Here is a 15,053-nt window from a genome sequence, read left to right as displayed (position 1 = left end):
AGAAAACTACTAGAGCTAATCAATGAATTTGGTAAAGTAGCAGGATACAAAATTAATGCACAGAAATCTCTTGCATTCCTGTATACTAATGATGAAAAATCTGAAAGTGAAATTAAGAAAACACTCCCGTTTACCATTGCAACAAAAAGAATAAAATATCTAGGAATAAACCTACCTAAGGAGACAAAAGACCTGTATGCAGAAAATTATAGGACACTGATGAAAGAAATTAAAGATGATACAAATAGATGGAGAGATATACCATGTTCTTGGATTGGAAGAATCAACATTGTGAAAATGACTCTGCTACCCAAAGCAATCTACAGATTCAATGCAATCCCTATCAAACTACCACTGGCATTTTTCACAGAACTAGAACAAAAAATTTCACAATTTGTATGGAAACACAAAAGACCCCGAATAGCCAAAGCAATCTGGAGAACGAAAAATGGAGCTGGAGGAATCAGGCTCCCTGACTTCAGACTCTATTACAAAGCTACAGTAATCAAGACAGTTTGGTACTGGCACAAAAACAGAAATATAGATCAATGGAACAGGATAGAAAGCCCAGAGATAAGCCCACGCACATATGGTCACCTTATCTTTGATAAAGGAGGCAAGCATATACAGTGGAGAAAAGACAGCCTCTTCAATAAGTGGTGCTGGGAAAATTGGACAGGTACATGTAAAAGTATGAAATTAGAACACTCACTGACACCATACACAAAAATAAACTCAAAATGGATTAAAGACCTAAGTGTAAGGCCAGACACTATCAAACTCTTAGAGGAAAACATAGGCAGAACACTCTAGGAGTTAAATCACAGCAAGATCCTTTTTGACCTAGCTCCTAGAGAAATGGAAATAAAAACACAAATAAACAAATGGGACCTAATGAAACTTAAAAGCTTTTGCACAGCAAAGGAAACCATAAACAAGACCAAAAGACAACCCTCAGAATGGGAGAAAATATTTGCAAATGAAGCAACTGACAAAGGATTAATCTCCAAGATTTACAAGCAGCTCATGCAGCTCAATAACAAAAAAACAAACAACCCAATCCAAAAATGGGCAGAAGACCTAAATAGACATTTCTCCAAAGAAGAGATACAGATTGCCAACAGACACATGAAAGAATGCTCAACATCATTAATCATTAGAGAAATGCAAAGCAAAACTACAATGAGGTATCATCTCACACCGGTCAGAATGGCCATCATCAAAAAATCTAGAAACAATAAATGCTGGAGAGGGTGTGGAGAAAAGGGAACACTCTTGCACTGTTGGTGGGAATGTAAATTGATACAGCCACTATGGAGAACAGTATGGAGGTTCCTTAAAAAACTAAAAATAGAACTACCATACGACCCAGCAATCCCACTACTGGGCATATACCCTGAGAAAACCATAATTCAGAAAGAGTCATGTACCAAAATATTCATTGCAGCTCTGTTTACAATAGCCAGGACATGGAAGCAACCTAGGTGTCCATCGTCAGATGAATGGATAAAGAAGATGTGGCACATATATACAATGGAATATTACTCAGCCATAAAAAGAAATGAAATGGAGGTATTTGTAATGAGGTGGATGGAGTTAGAGTCTGTCATACAGAGTGAAGTAAGTCAGAAAGAGAAAAAGAAATACAGTATGCTAACACATATATATGGAATCTAAGGAAAAAAAAAAAAGGTCATGAAGAACCTAGTGGCAAGATGGGAATAAAGACACAGACCTACTAGAGAATGGACTTGAGGATATGGGGAGGGGGAGGGGTGAGATGTGACAGGGTGAGAGAGTGTCATGGACATATATACACTACCAAATGTAAAATAGATAGCTAGTGGGAAGCAGCCGCATAGCACAGGGAGATAGCACAGCTCGGTGCTTTGTGACCACCTAGAAGGGTGGGATAGGGAGGGTGGGAGGGAGGAAGATGCAAGAGGGAAGAGATATGGGAACATATGTATATGTATAACTGATTCACTTTGTTATAAAGCAGAAACTAATACACCATTGTAAAGCAATTATACTTCAATAAAGATGTTTAAAAAAAAAAAAAAAGATAATACCCAATTGTTCTCCAAAAACAATGAACCAATATAAACTTCGCCCAGTAAAGGAAAGTCCTGGTTTCCCCAAACCTCCCTAGCCCAGGGTATTAAGACTATTTTTCCTGTGAGTGCAGGACAGCATCTTTTGTGTGTTTATTGGCCATTATGGCCTGCCCAAATAATTCGCCCATTTGCTCTTAAATTGTTCATTAAAAAATTTTTTCTTTGGTAAAAAAAAAAAAAAAAAAAACTGACAGAACATGTCAGTAATTGATATTAAGAATCACAAACTCTTATAAATCAATAATACAAAAGATAAATAATACAAATGAAAAATAGACAAAAATCCTAAAAAGTCAGTTCACAGAAGAGGAACCACCAGTTGCTAAAAAGATTTGAAGAGAAGCTAAACCTCATTAGTGATAAGGGACATGTGCATCGAAATTTCTTTTAAAATCGCATTTTTTACGCATTCTATTGGAAGCAATTAAGAACTCTGATAACACCAATGTTGGAGAAGATATGGATCAATAGGGCTATTTATTCATTTTGAAGGGGTGGGAAGTATAGAATGCTTTAGAAGATGAATTAGCACTACTTTTTTTTAAGTTGACCAGTCACATTCCCTACTACTCAACAATTGCACTTCCTGGAATAATCAAGATAAATTTTAGTATATTTGAACCAAAAGAAAAGGAAAATGATATTTATACCATTGTTCTGTTAGTAATAGTTACAATAGAAATAGTAGTTATAATAATAATTATTATTGTAATAGAAATAAGAACCTAAAGATAATTCAAATGCCCATTGATAGGAAAATTGTACACATAATTTGTGGTCTATTCACATAATGGCATAAAGTTAGGGGTAGTTACACAACAATATGAATTCTAGTAACTTAAAACTGAGTTGCCAAAAAGGAAGTAGAGAAGAAAGAATGTAATATATTATAGAATGTTCAATCAAAACTAAATCATGTATCATTTGGACATACATATATGTGTAATAAAACTTGAAAAATTTAAATAGGAGGGAAATGATGAAACTAACTAACAGAAAAACATCTGGGGAGGTACTAGGTTCAGGGTATAGGGAAGAGAATATGGGAAATATAAGAAACAAGTAATTTCATAGTTGTTTGAGAAGTAGGTTCCTGAATGTGGATAATATATAATAAATTTTAAGTTAAGTCATCTATTCACTCTTTAAAATAGCAGAGGGCTGTATAGAGGAAAATAGGATTAATCTAATTCAGTGCATCTGAGGATAAATACAACCATTAGAAGAAATCTTTGATAGTAATTTATGTAATGTACATAAGTAGGAGGTAAATATTACAGTGAATACAAGAGTTAAATTTATCACCAATATTTTTATGTTTCTTTAGTTTGTAATAGTTAAATGTATGAACAGGTTTCCAAGGGTCATCTCTTCACCTTTCTGTAAGTCAAGTTTCTCAAACTTTCTTAGCCTCACATGTGGAAAATTAACATAATAAAATCAGTTTGCTTAGTTATTTGGGGCATTAAATGTAACTGTGTGTGTGAAAAATAGGACAGAGTATTTTCTCAGTAAATACTATTATTGTATTACAATTCCTGGCAGTGGCCTACATTCCCCTCTACTAATATTATTTAGAGAAGACATTCCATATTAAATCAGATGTTTTGGGTTTGGCAAACAAGCATTGTCTATTTAGTTAGCTCCTCTTTCCAATGATGTCTTCAGATGAAAATCATAGACAGCTCAGTATTTTATAAAATGTGATTGTATAGCATTCAGAGAGCTCCGGCAAACACCATCACTTCCTTTATAATTATGCAATTTATAGGAGTTATTAATATAAAGTAATCTAGCTACAAGTAATTGATATAAAAGATACTCGAAAAATCATTTAAGAAGAAAAAGGAGAAGCAAACTCAGGAAAAATTCCCTGATTTATGAGGGAAAATGTGAGATTTGCTTACAAGGTGCTTGAAGACTTGAGATGGGCTTGGAGGAGTTCCTAAAAAACATTAGCATAGGAAAGATATAGTAAGAAAGCTAATACAATTTTTACACATTTTTTCTAGGAAAAAATTGGGTTGAGTTAAAAAACAGCTCGAGTTTCTTTTTCTTTTTTTTTCATTAAAAATATGAGACTTTAATAACTTCTGAAGATAAAAGTGTAATTTTTGAATTTGCAAAATTTTATGAAAATGTTATGAAATTGCAAAATTTAATTAAAAAAAGGAAATGAAAATCAACCTAAGTCTGATCAGCAAGTTAGGAACTTCCAGTCATGACCAGTGGTGAAATCAATTACACATGGAGATGAAAATATTTCTTTTTTTTTTTTTTCACTTTGTAGGTTTTATTTCATTTAACTTTTTATTATGGAAAATTTTAACATGTGCATAAGCATATGGTGTAATAATCCCCATACACCTAACCCAGCTTCAACAATTAACAACTCATGGTCAATCGTGCTTCACCTCTACCCCCACCCAACCCTCACCTACCCCATATCATTTTGGAGCAAGCATCAAGAGATCATATAATTTAATCCTTAAATTTTCCAGTATGTATCTCTAAAAGATAAGGATTTCAAAAAAAATAACCACTATAGCATTATCACATCCAAAATAAAATTAAGAAGTCACTTGAGTTTCTTGAACTTCTGGTTCAAGCTTCTATCTACAAGATTTGGCTCATTAAGTGTTTTAGTTATTTTAGGTACATATAGTAGTGCCCAATAACAATGAGTTAGTTAAATGAATAAAATAAATAAGAAAGAATTAAATATATCAATAGCTGGAGATAGACTACATATGTTTTAAAATTTTTTTCTCATTTTTCTTGATTCTTGAAACCACAGTTCATGTAATTTTAGTTTTAATTTTTTATATCCAATATCATCATAGCCCTCCAGGTTCTTTCCTGTTCATAATTCATATGATTAGTTTTGATCTCTGGCCTCATTACTGAACATTCTGGCATATTTAATCACATTAATAACTTTTTTTAGCCTGTAAACTTTACCTAGGAGATTTTGAAGGATAGCATGAATTGAAATTCATAGTTTCTCTTTGTAGTAACTTGTGTCTGCTACAAATTCAGGGGCTATATGCTATTTAATTTAGTTTATGTAATTATGTATAACATCATCTTGCTCTGAGAAGTCTCTTTTAGTCCATTTAAATCATGTTTTAATTATTTTTCTGCATAACAACTACCTTCAACTTTTGCTCTATTAAAAACTAACAGTAAATTGAAAGTTATCGTAGGTAAGGCATTGGTTCTAAAAATTATATGTGATCATCTCAATAGATGCAGAGAAAGCTTTCGACAAAATTCAACACCCATTTATGATAAAAGTCCTGCAGAAAGTAGGCATAGAGGGAACTTTCCTCAACATAATAAAGGCCGTATATGACAAACCCACAGCCAACATTGTCCTCAATGGTGAAAAACTGAAACCATTTCCACTAAGATCAGGAACAAGACAAGGTTGCCCACTCTCACCACTATTATTCAACATAGTTTTGGAAGTGTTAGCCACAGCAATCAGAGACGAAAAAGAAATAAAAGGAATCCAAATCGGAAAAGAAGAAGTAAAGCTGTCACTGTTTGCAGATGACATGATACTATACATAGAGAATCCTAAAGATGCTACCAGAAAACTACTAGAGCTAATCAATGAATTTGGTAAAGTAGCAGGATACAAAATTAATGCACAGAAATCTCTTGCATTCCTGTATACTAATGATGAAAAATCTGAAAGTGAAATTAAGAAAACACTCCCGTTTACCATTGCAACAAAAAGAATAAAATACCTAGGAATAAACCTACCTAAGGAGACAAAAGACCTGTATGCAGAAAATTATAGGACACTGATGAAAGAAATTAAAGATGATACAAATAGATGGAGAGATATACCATGTTCTTGGATTGGAAGAATCAACATTGTGAAAATGACTCTGCTACCCAAAGCAATCTACAGATTCAATGCAATCCCTATCAAACTACCACTGGCATTTTTCACAGAACTAGAACAAAAAATTTCACAATTTGTATGGAAACACAAAAGACCCCGAATAGCCAAAGCAATCTTGAGAACGAAAAATGGAGCTGGAGGAATCAGGCTCCCTGACTTCAGACTCTATTACAAAGCTACAGTAATCAAGACAGTTTGGTACTGGCACAAAAACAGAAATATAGATCAATGGAACAGGATAGAAAACCCAGAGATAAGCCCACGCACATATGGTCACCTTATCTTTGATAAAGGAGGCAAGCATATACAGTGGAGAAAAGACAGCCTCTTCAATAAGTGGTGCTGGGAAAATTGGACAGGTACATGTAAAAGTATGAAATTAGAACACTCCCTAACACCATACACAAAAATAAACTCAAAATGGATTAAAGACCTAAGTGTAAGGCCAGACACTATCAAACTCTTAGAGGAAAACATAGGCAGAACACTATATGACATAAATCACAGCAAGATCCTTTTTGACCCAGGTCCTAGAGAAATGGAAATAAAAACACAAATAAACAAATGGGACCTAATGAAACTTAAAAGCTTTTGCACAGCAAAGGAAACCATAAACAAGACCAAAAGACAACCCTCAGAATGGGAGAAAATACTTGCAAATGAAGCAACGGACAAAGGATTAATCTCCAAGATTTACAAGCAGCTCATGCAGCTCAATAACAAAAAAACAAACAACCCAATCCAAAAATGGGCAGAAGACCTAAATAGACATTTCTCCAAAGAAGAGATACAGATTGCCAACAGACACATGAAAGAATGCTCAACATCATTAATCATTAGAGAAATGCAAATCAAAACTACAATGAGGTATCATCTCACACCGGTCAGAATGGCCATCATCAAAAAATCTAGAAACAATAAATGCTGGAGAGGGTGTGGAGAAAAGGGAACACTCTTGCACTGTTGGTGGGAATGTAAATTGATACAGCCACTATGGAGAACAGTATGGAGGTTCCTTAAAAAACTAAAAATAGAACTACCATATGACCCAGCAATCCCACTACTGGGCATATACCCTGAGAAAACCATAATTCAGAAAGAGTCATGTACCAAAATATTCATTGCAGCTCTGTTTACAATAGCCAGGACATGGAAGCAACCTAGGTGTCCATCATCGGATGAATGGATAAAGAAGATGTGGCACATATATACAATGGAATATTACTCAGCCATAAAAAGAAATGAAATGGAGGTGTTTGTAATGAGGTGGATGGAGTTAGAGTCTGTCATACAGAGTGAAGTAAGTCAGAAAGAGAAAAACAAATACAGTATGCTAACACATATATATGGAATCTAAGGGAAAAAAAAAAAAAGAGGTCATGAAGAACCTAGTGGCAAGATGGGAATAAAGACACAGACCTACTAGAGAATGGACTTGAGGATATGGGGAGGGGGAGGGGTGAGATGTGACAGGGTGAGAGAGTGTCATGGACATATATACACTACCAAATGTAAAATAGATAACTAGTGGGAAGCAGCCGCATAGCACAGGGAGATCAGCTCGGTGCTTTGTGACCACCTAGAGGGGTGGGATAGGGAGGGTGGGAGGGAGGGAGATGCAAGAGGGAAGAGATATGGCAACATATGTATATGTGTAACTGATTCACTTTGTTGTAAAGCAGAAGCTAGCACACCATTGTAAAGCAATTATACTTCAATAAAGATGTTTAAAAAAAAAAAAAAAAAAAGAAAAAGAAGAAGAATATCAGAAGAACTGGAAAAAAAAAAATTATATGGAAGAAGCTATAAAAATAAGGACTGGTTTGCATAATTAAACTTATTAAACTTTAAAAGCACATCAAAATTTGGTTAAAGTTTATATTTCCCGTGTTTTCAAACTTTGCATTACTATCAATTGTTTATTAATAATTTCTTGATTATTTAATAACTCTCAGTCCACCTCTTCATTGTATTATATGTGTCCATTATTGGAAAGTATTTGCTTATGCCCATATCCTCTAAAGTTAACTGGCAAATACCCCACTAATTCATTGTTAAAATGATAATTTAAAGGATAATTCACAACCAAATTAATTTTAGGAAGACAATAATAAAATTATTAGGAATGTTTTCAATTATCAATGTAAACTAAACCAAATTGTATAATAATATCTGAAAGACATTTGATAAAATTAATTCTCCTCAACCCACCTTTTAAATAATTATTTCCTAGCCATTTAGTTCACCTAATATTGCTACTTATGACTCAGTCTATACAGTATATTTATTTTACTTTTACAATGAAAAACTATAGGTTTTCTATTAAAAGAAGGAGCAAACAAAGTGTCTGTTAACACAAACTGGGGTCTGTTAACACAAACATGTGGGAGAATTAACAGTCAGGTATATTTGGAAAGCATAGAATAACTCAATTATATTTAGGACTTAAATAAATTTATAAAAAGTTTTGGCTTTCATATAACTCCTTTGGAAAGAAGTTTAATCTTAGTTATTATAGCACATGATGAGTATTAATTATTATTGAAAAATTGCTGGGATGATATAAAATGAGTTTAGAATGGAATGAAGTAACTATAACTTTAGTTAACCCCCTTACTCTTGGAGAAATATGTCTTTCCTATGGGGAAACTCAATCCTTGTAGTCCCTGTGATGTCATCACCCTTGATCCACACCAGGGAAAGATGTATGTCTTAGGTTCTGCTAATCAGAGCTTTTCCATCACTTTGGTACAAACATATAGTCAGGAAGAAAATTTTTAATTATATAATTCAAGAAATTTCTCCTTTTTTTTGCCCCAGGTGTTTTGAGATGGATTTCTATAAGAATTCTAGTTAATATATAGTTTTAAAATTACTATTAAAGTTGTATAATCAATGATTGCTGATTTGATAACATGAATTATTGACCTCATTTGTATATTTCAGTAATAGCTGAAAAGTCCAATTTTTAAAAAGGTTAAGTAATTGATAACATTACAAAATTCTGTGCTAAAGAAATTTCAAGAGATCCCTTAAAACTAATCTCAGAACTTTTGATATGCTAATAAGTGACAGAACTCAAAGAAAGGGTGTAGTTTGCTGAACTATCCAGGTTTCTTTGAAAACAGAAAAATTTCACCATCCAACTAATGTCTCTCAGGATACTCATGTTCATTAACAGGGACTGGCAAAACTGGGCCAAGCTGCTTGTTTTCGTAAATAAAGTTTTATTGGAACAGTTACACACATTTCCTTTTTTTGTTGTTTTAATGTATTTTCTGTGCATATTTTTGGGCTACAACAGCCAACTTGCTATGGAAACTGTATGCCCCATGAAACAGGACATATTTACCATCTGGTCATTTACAGAAAAAGTAAATTGCCAAACCCTACTGATATAAAAAGTTTGGGGACAGCATATATGAACTTTTAAAAAAGAATTCAAATTATTGAATGAGTCATTTAATCTGAACAAAACTATTAGCATATGTGACTTTTTGGAAGGCTAGAGAGGTATCTGGAAACTATTATTCATTAAATATAGGCCATTTCTATACATACTCCAGTATTTATTTAATCTCTAAGAATATGAGATATGTTCTTATCTTTTTGGTATTGTTAAGACTAAATAACTGTATTAAAACAAGAGGCATGGAGTAGTCCAGACTCTTTGTTTTAACTTGAATTCAGTGGGTCTGAAAATTGCTAGATTATTTGCATAAGATCATATGACATATGTGTGCAAACGTGTATTTATTTATTTTCAGAAATAATTTAAATCTTGCATCTTATTCCATTAAGATGGGCCAGATCTGACAGTTAACTCTTGTGTCTTTTTTTTGTAAGACATATAGAAATTCTGAATGTGATGGGTTTTAATAACCAAATCTCTCAATCTATCTGCAGACAAAACTGTAGACAGAATGGTGAAATTCAGCCTCCTTTAAATCTTACTTACTATTTTGATAAAATACTTATGTCTATGAACTACATTACATTTGACTGGGAAGGAGAAATATTAAAATATGTTAAGATTGAACACATCCAACCCAATCTCTGATTTCTCACACTGATAAAGTACCTTTCTCTGGCACCAATTTTTACACATAAGTTGGTTTATAAAACATTTTATCCTAAATGCTTTTGAGATCATTTCCTTCAGGGGCTCAGAATAAAGTATTTATTTAGAAGTAAGCAATGATTTTAACATAGCAACTATTTGGAGTTATCCTGCCTTTTAAATTCTGCCTACATCATTAATTTGAAAACATTTACCAGTGCCTTTCCTTTAGGCATTAAAGTATTTTTCCCTTTTGACCTGCCTTGCAACTCAGGGAAATTATTCTGAAATAATTATCCCAACAGAACTTAGTGATCAGTACATCAGAAGACTTGTATGTCTTGGGAGCAAAATCAGCAAATTAAAAGGGCATTTTATGAAGAACAGGTCATTTAGGCTAGTTCCACTCTTAAACCTGAAAGGAAAACCATAACAGAGAGCTATTTTCGTAATGTCCTTGAGTATACTGGAGCAAAATCTTCTCAAGTCTTTTACACAAAGAGCTCTGTTCATAAGAAATTAGGTCAAACTATTAAACTCACCTCTGTTTGATGTAAAATAAAACTGCTTATTGCAGATCTAACAAAACACTCGGTGTCCTATTAGGTTGCCTTCAAAGAATGTCCTAGATAACCTTAAGGTAATTTAAAGCACAAGCTAACTTCAATCCTTCTTGTCTACTATAGGACTCAAGCACATTAGAATATATTTGAAAATGCAATCTTGCCAAAACATAGCCATTTCTTGCTGATTATATGTTTCTTTTCAACTGGTCACCTATGTTTTAATTTATCTATGTTTTGCATGTGGTAGAGAATGTTAAGATAATTAAAGGTAAAATAAAAGAACTAGGTTAATTAATGTTAAATAGATGAGGCTTTGAAAGGCATATTGATATACAAAGCATCAGTGCCTTCTTGTGTGATATAACTTGACTCCTCTTTCCCTTCTCTCTCCTCTCTTTATCTCTCAGTGTTTTATAACCATAGATAACTTCATGTGAAACTATATTTTCCTCTTTCATTTCCTAAAATGATAGAGGGGGAATTTTAATCTCCATTTTATATCAAAATATTTGTAAATAATATTTTAAAATACTCCTTTAATTATTAAGGGAAAAATTACTCATAACCCAGATGCACCATCAAACAAAATTACTTAAGAACACTTGTATATTGATTCAGTATACTGTACTCTATCTTTCTTTGTCTATAAGACAAAGAAAGATACATTAATCCATCTGGATGTTGCCTATGCTACTCCACAGCAAGGCAGCAAGAAGAGACTCTTACATATTTTTGAAAATTACATGAAAACTATTAATTGACTGATTTCTATTAAAATATCTTATGACATAGTGCCAGGTAAGTTTTCTGCATGACAAAAGATCCTCAAACGTATTGGCTTAAATGTTATTTTAGTTTATGATCTGTGTGGTGTTTCTCCTCTTGGTCAAGCTCAGCTGATTCCAGCTAGGTTCACTCATGGGCACCCTACAGCAGGCAGGTTAGCTAGAGACTGGCTTGCACTGGACGGCCTCATTCACATGTTTTGTACTTGCTGGATTTTGGCTGGGACAATGGAGACTTGGTTCTCATCATCTCGTAGGCTAGCCTGGACTCTTTCACATTGTAGATGGATTCGAAATATTATGTTTTCTATTTTAAAATTAAAACCAATTGTTATGAATTAAAAAGGAATTAAAAATGTAATTCAAATTTGATTCAGATTACAAATATCACACATTATAATGCAAAATACATTATATATGTATATATATATATACAAAAACACCTTCTGTTGTTTAATAAAGTACTGGGGTGATATTTACATTTGATTTGGCATTTATTTTACAGGTTTATTGGTACTTAGATTTTTTTTTGAATTTTAAGGGTGAGTCTGCTTAATTAAAGATAAAAATCAGATAAGATTTCAGATGGGATTTTATTTTAACTATATCGATGTTTATTCTATATGAATTTCTTTATTTTGGAGATAATATTTCTCCAAATATTGTCCAAATTGAAGATAGAAATGCTAGTTTCTTTCTCATATTTTTCTCTTGTTCTGGCTTGAAATTTTTTTTCTACTAGAATTTAGTATTGGGACTGTGGTAAGTTGTACTATGGTTCCCAAGTTTTTATTTTCCTTTTTTAGGAGCTTCATATTCACCTGCTCCATTGACATCTGACTTTACCATGTGACTTGCGGTGTCTCACCCAGAAGGAGGATTAAACTTTACTTTCCACTGTTGTCATGCTTGGTGATATGATTTGCTTTGATAAAATTTGAGCAAATGGTATTCATCACCTTTCGGCAGAAATTTTAAGAGATCCCTCCTATGATTCTACCATGGCTCATATGTTTTCCTCTGCAAAAAGTTTAGGCATGTCTCAGATAGCATATTCTTCCAGTAGGGTCCTATACTGAAGGACATGTGGAGCAGATTCAAAGAAATCATCAATGAACATGTAAAATAAGACAGAAATAAACATTTTTTGTGTTAGGCCACAAAGATTTTTAAAAAACTATCACATGTTGACTGATAGGGAAATGAGTAATTAGAAGTAGGGTGTTTCCAATGTGAGAAAATCTATGATATGTGACTTTGACCTGGGAAGAGGCAGCAAGTGTTAGAGGCATTGTAATTGGATGTTAGAGGTGGCATTCCAGGCTGCTGTGCAGTGGCAGCACACTTGGTAAATGGTGCCTGTGATAACATATAAAGAAAAAACGTGTAACTAATAAACTTGTGGTTTTAGGTGGAAATAAGGGAAAACAATGTTAGTAGTTGACATTGTTGTTCTTGGCTCTCCTTGACAAAATACTTAAAGAAACCAATGAATTTAGAAAATAATAGGCTATATGCAAGAAGAAATGTAAAAAAATAAAGTCCAGAAATTCCAAGACTTGCAGAACTTGAAGATGAAATTATTATCGTTGTTAACCGAAAACCAAAAGCCCCTGAGTGGCAAGGATAATTCAAGTGCAGCATCATGGCCAAAACCAAAATCAAGGATGTGGCCCAAAACCCCCAGAAAAAAATTCTGATTAAGATGGCATTTAAATACTTTTTTTTTTAACATCTTTATTAGAGTATAATTGCTTTACAATGGTGTGTTAGTTTCTGCTTTATAACAAAGTGAATCAACTATACGTATACATATATCCCCATATCTCCTCCCTCTTGTGTCTCCCTCCCACCCTCCCTATCCCACACCTCTAGGTGGTCACAAAGCACCGAGCTGATCTCCCTGTGCTATGTGGCTGCTTCCCACTAGCTATCTATTTTACATTTGGTAGTGTATATATGTCCATGCCACTCGCTCATTTCGTCCCAGCTTACCCTTCCCCCTCCCCGTGTCCTCAAGTCCATCCTCTACATCTGCATCTTTATTGGATTAAATGGCTCAAAGAAAACACAATAAATGCTGGCTCTCAAATAAAGTCTGATTAAATTCACTATAGCTGTAATTAAGCTGAATTTAATAACAGTATGGTTATTGTTATAGGCATGTCAAATTTATTGAAAGCAAATAGATTTTTTTACAGGTTATGAAGGTTTTGAGAGAGGTGTATGGCCAAAAGAACTACCGACCTGGATTAAAAGAGATTGCAATTGTCTGAAATTCAATATAATTTTTGGTTTCCAACCCCCCTCAAGTAGGAAGCCCTTTGGAATACTGAAATATTCCCCACTTAATTATTTATAGATGGCCAAGGAGGATAATAGGAAATGAAAGACTTATTGGATAGCACAGCCAAAGTCATGGCAAAGAACGGGCTAGGTGACTTTTCCCAGGAAGCAAAACTGGGGCCTGGCAAAGCTCCAGAGTTGAGACTCATATTTGCCCAGAGAAATTTCAGAATTGCAATTGACTGATTGCAGCTCTAAGCCTTCCATTCTTTCCCTTTTTAATGGGAATGTTTATTGCATTTGTCTTGTCCCTGTTCCATCATTGTGTATTTCATGTTTTTTTAAGGAGCAGAGAGCAAATAATTTGTTTTCTTGTTGTTGTACTTTTTTGTTGTATGTTGGTTGTTTGGATTGCTTCTTGCTATTGTTCATAGGTCTCAATATCAAAAGCAGCCAGGCATAACTAGATAGAAATAGATACTATCATACAATTCTGGACTTTGGGACTGATGTTGTTATTGGATTAGACTGTTGGGTTTTCACCCTTAGGAGAGGGTAAGTATCTTTTCAAACTTAAGGAAGAGAATTGGATCATAGATACTGGTTGATTATATTTTCTTCTCAAGTTTCCTTACCATTTCCCGAAGTAGAATTATGCTACATGCCCCAGTGAAGTCTTACGTTTCCACATTATATGCTTTGGCCAAGGATATACACGTGGAAGCAATTTATGTCACTCTTGAGAAATTTAAAAGTCATTGCTTGGTTCTACCATTGTTTTTCCTTTCTTTCCCAGCTCAAAATATCCCAAATAAAGGCAGCTCCTTTTTTAGCCTGGGCCCCGTGATAAAGAAAACATGAAATAAAACCGAGCCAACATCCAATAAATATAAATATCAATTAATTTATATAAACTATTTGATATTATTTTGATATTTTAAAAAATTAGATATCAAATATTTTTGATATTAAAAATATAAGGTGTTAGAGTTGTTTGTGTAGTTGAATAACTCATCTAAGATGATTTATTCAGACTCCTTTTGAGCACAGCCTAAACATTCTTAGAAAATTGAAGTATTAAATTTAAAGAACACATGTTTATGTAGAGAAGCGGATCCATGGGAAGTCTAGCTGCCTAGACAGGCCTACACCCTGCTGAAATCAGGAAGTCTTGGCTCTTTATTTACCAGGCTACAAAACAGCACTTGTCAACACCACAGATCTGTATCACTTTAAGAATGAGAATAATACTAGCCTTTATTTCTTAGGGATTTTAAGGAATAAAAGTATCTGGAAAAATATAAATTAGTATAAAATAACATT

The sequence above is a fragment of the Eubalaena glacialis genome, chromosome 5 (assembly GCF_028564815.1).
Source record: "Eubalaena glacialis isolate mEubGla1 chromosome 5, mEubGla1.1.hap2.+ XY, whole genome shotgun sequence".
Taxonomy (NCBI): Eukaryota; Metazoa; Chordata; class Mammalia; order Artiodactyla; family Balaenidae; genus Eubalaena; species Eubalaena glacialis.
The sequence above is the reverse complement of the archived record's forward strand: the minus strand, read 5'-3'. Positions refer to the sequence as shown.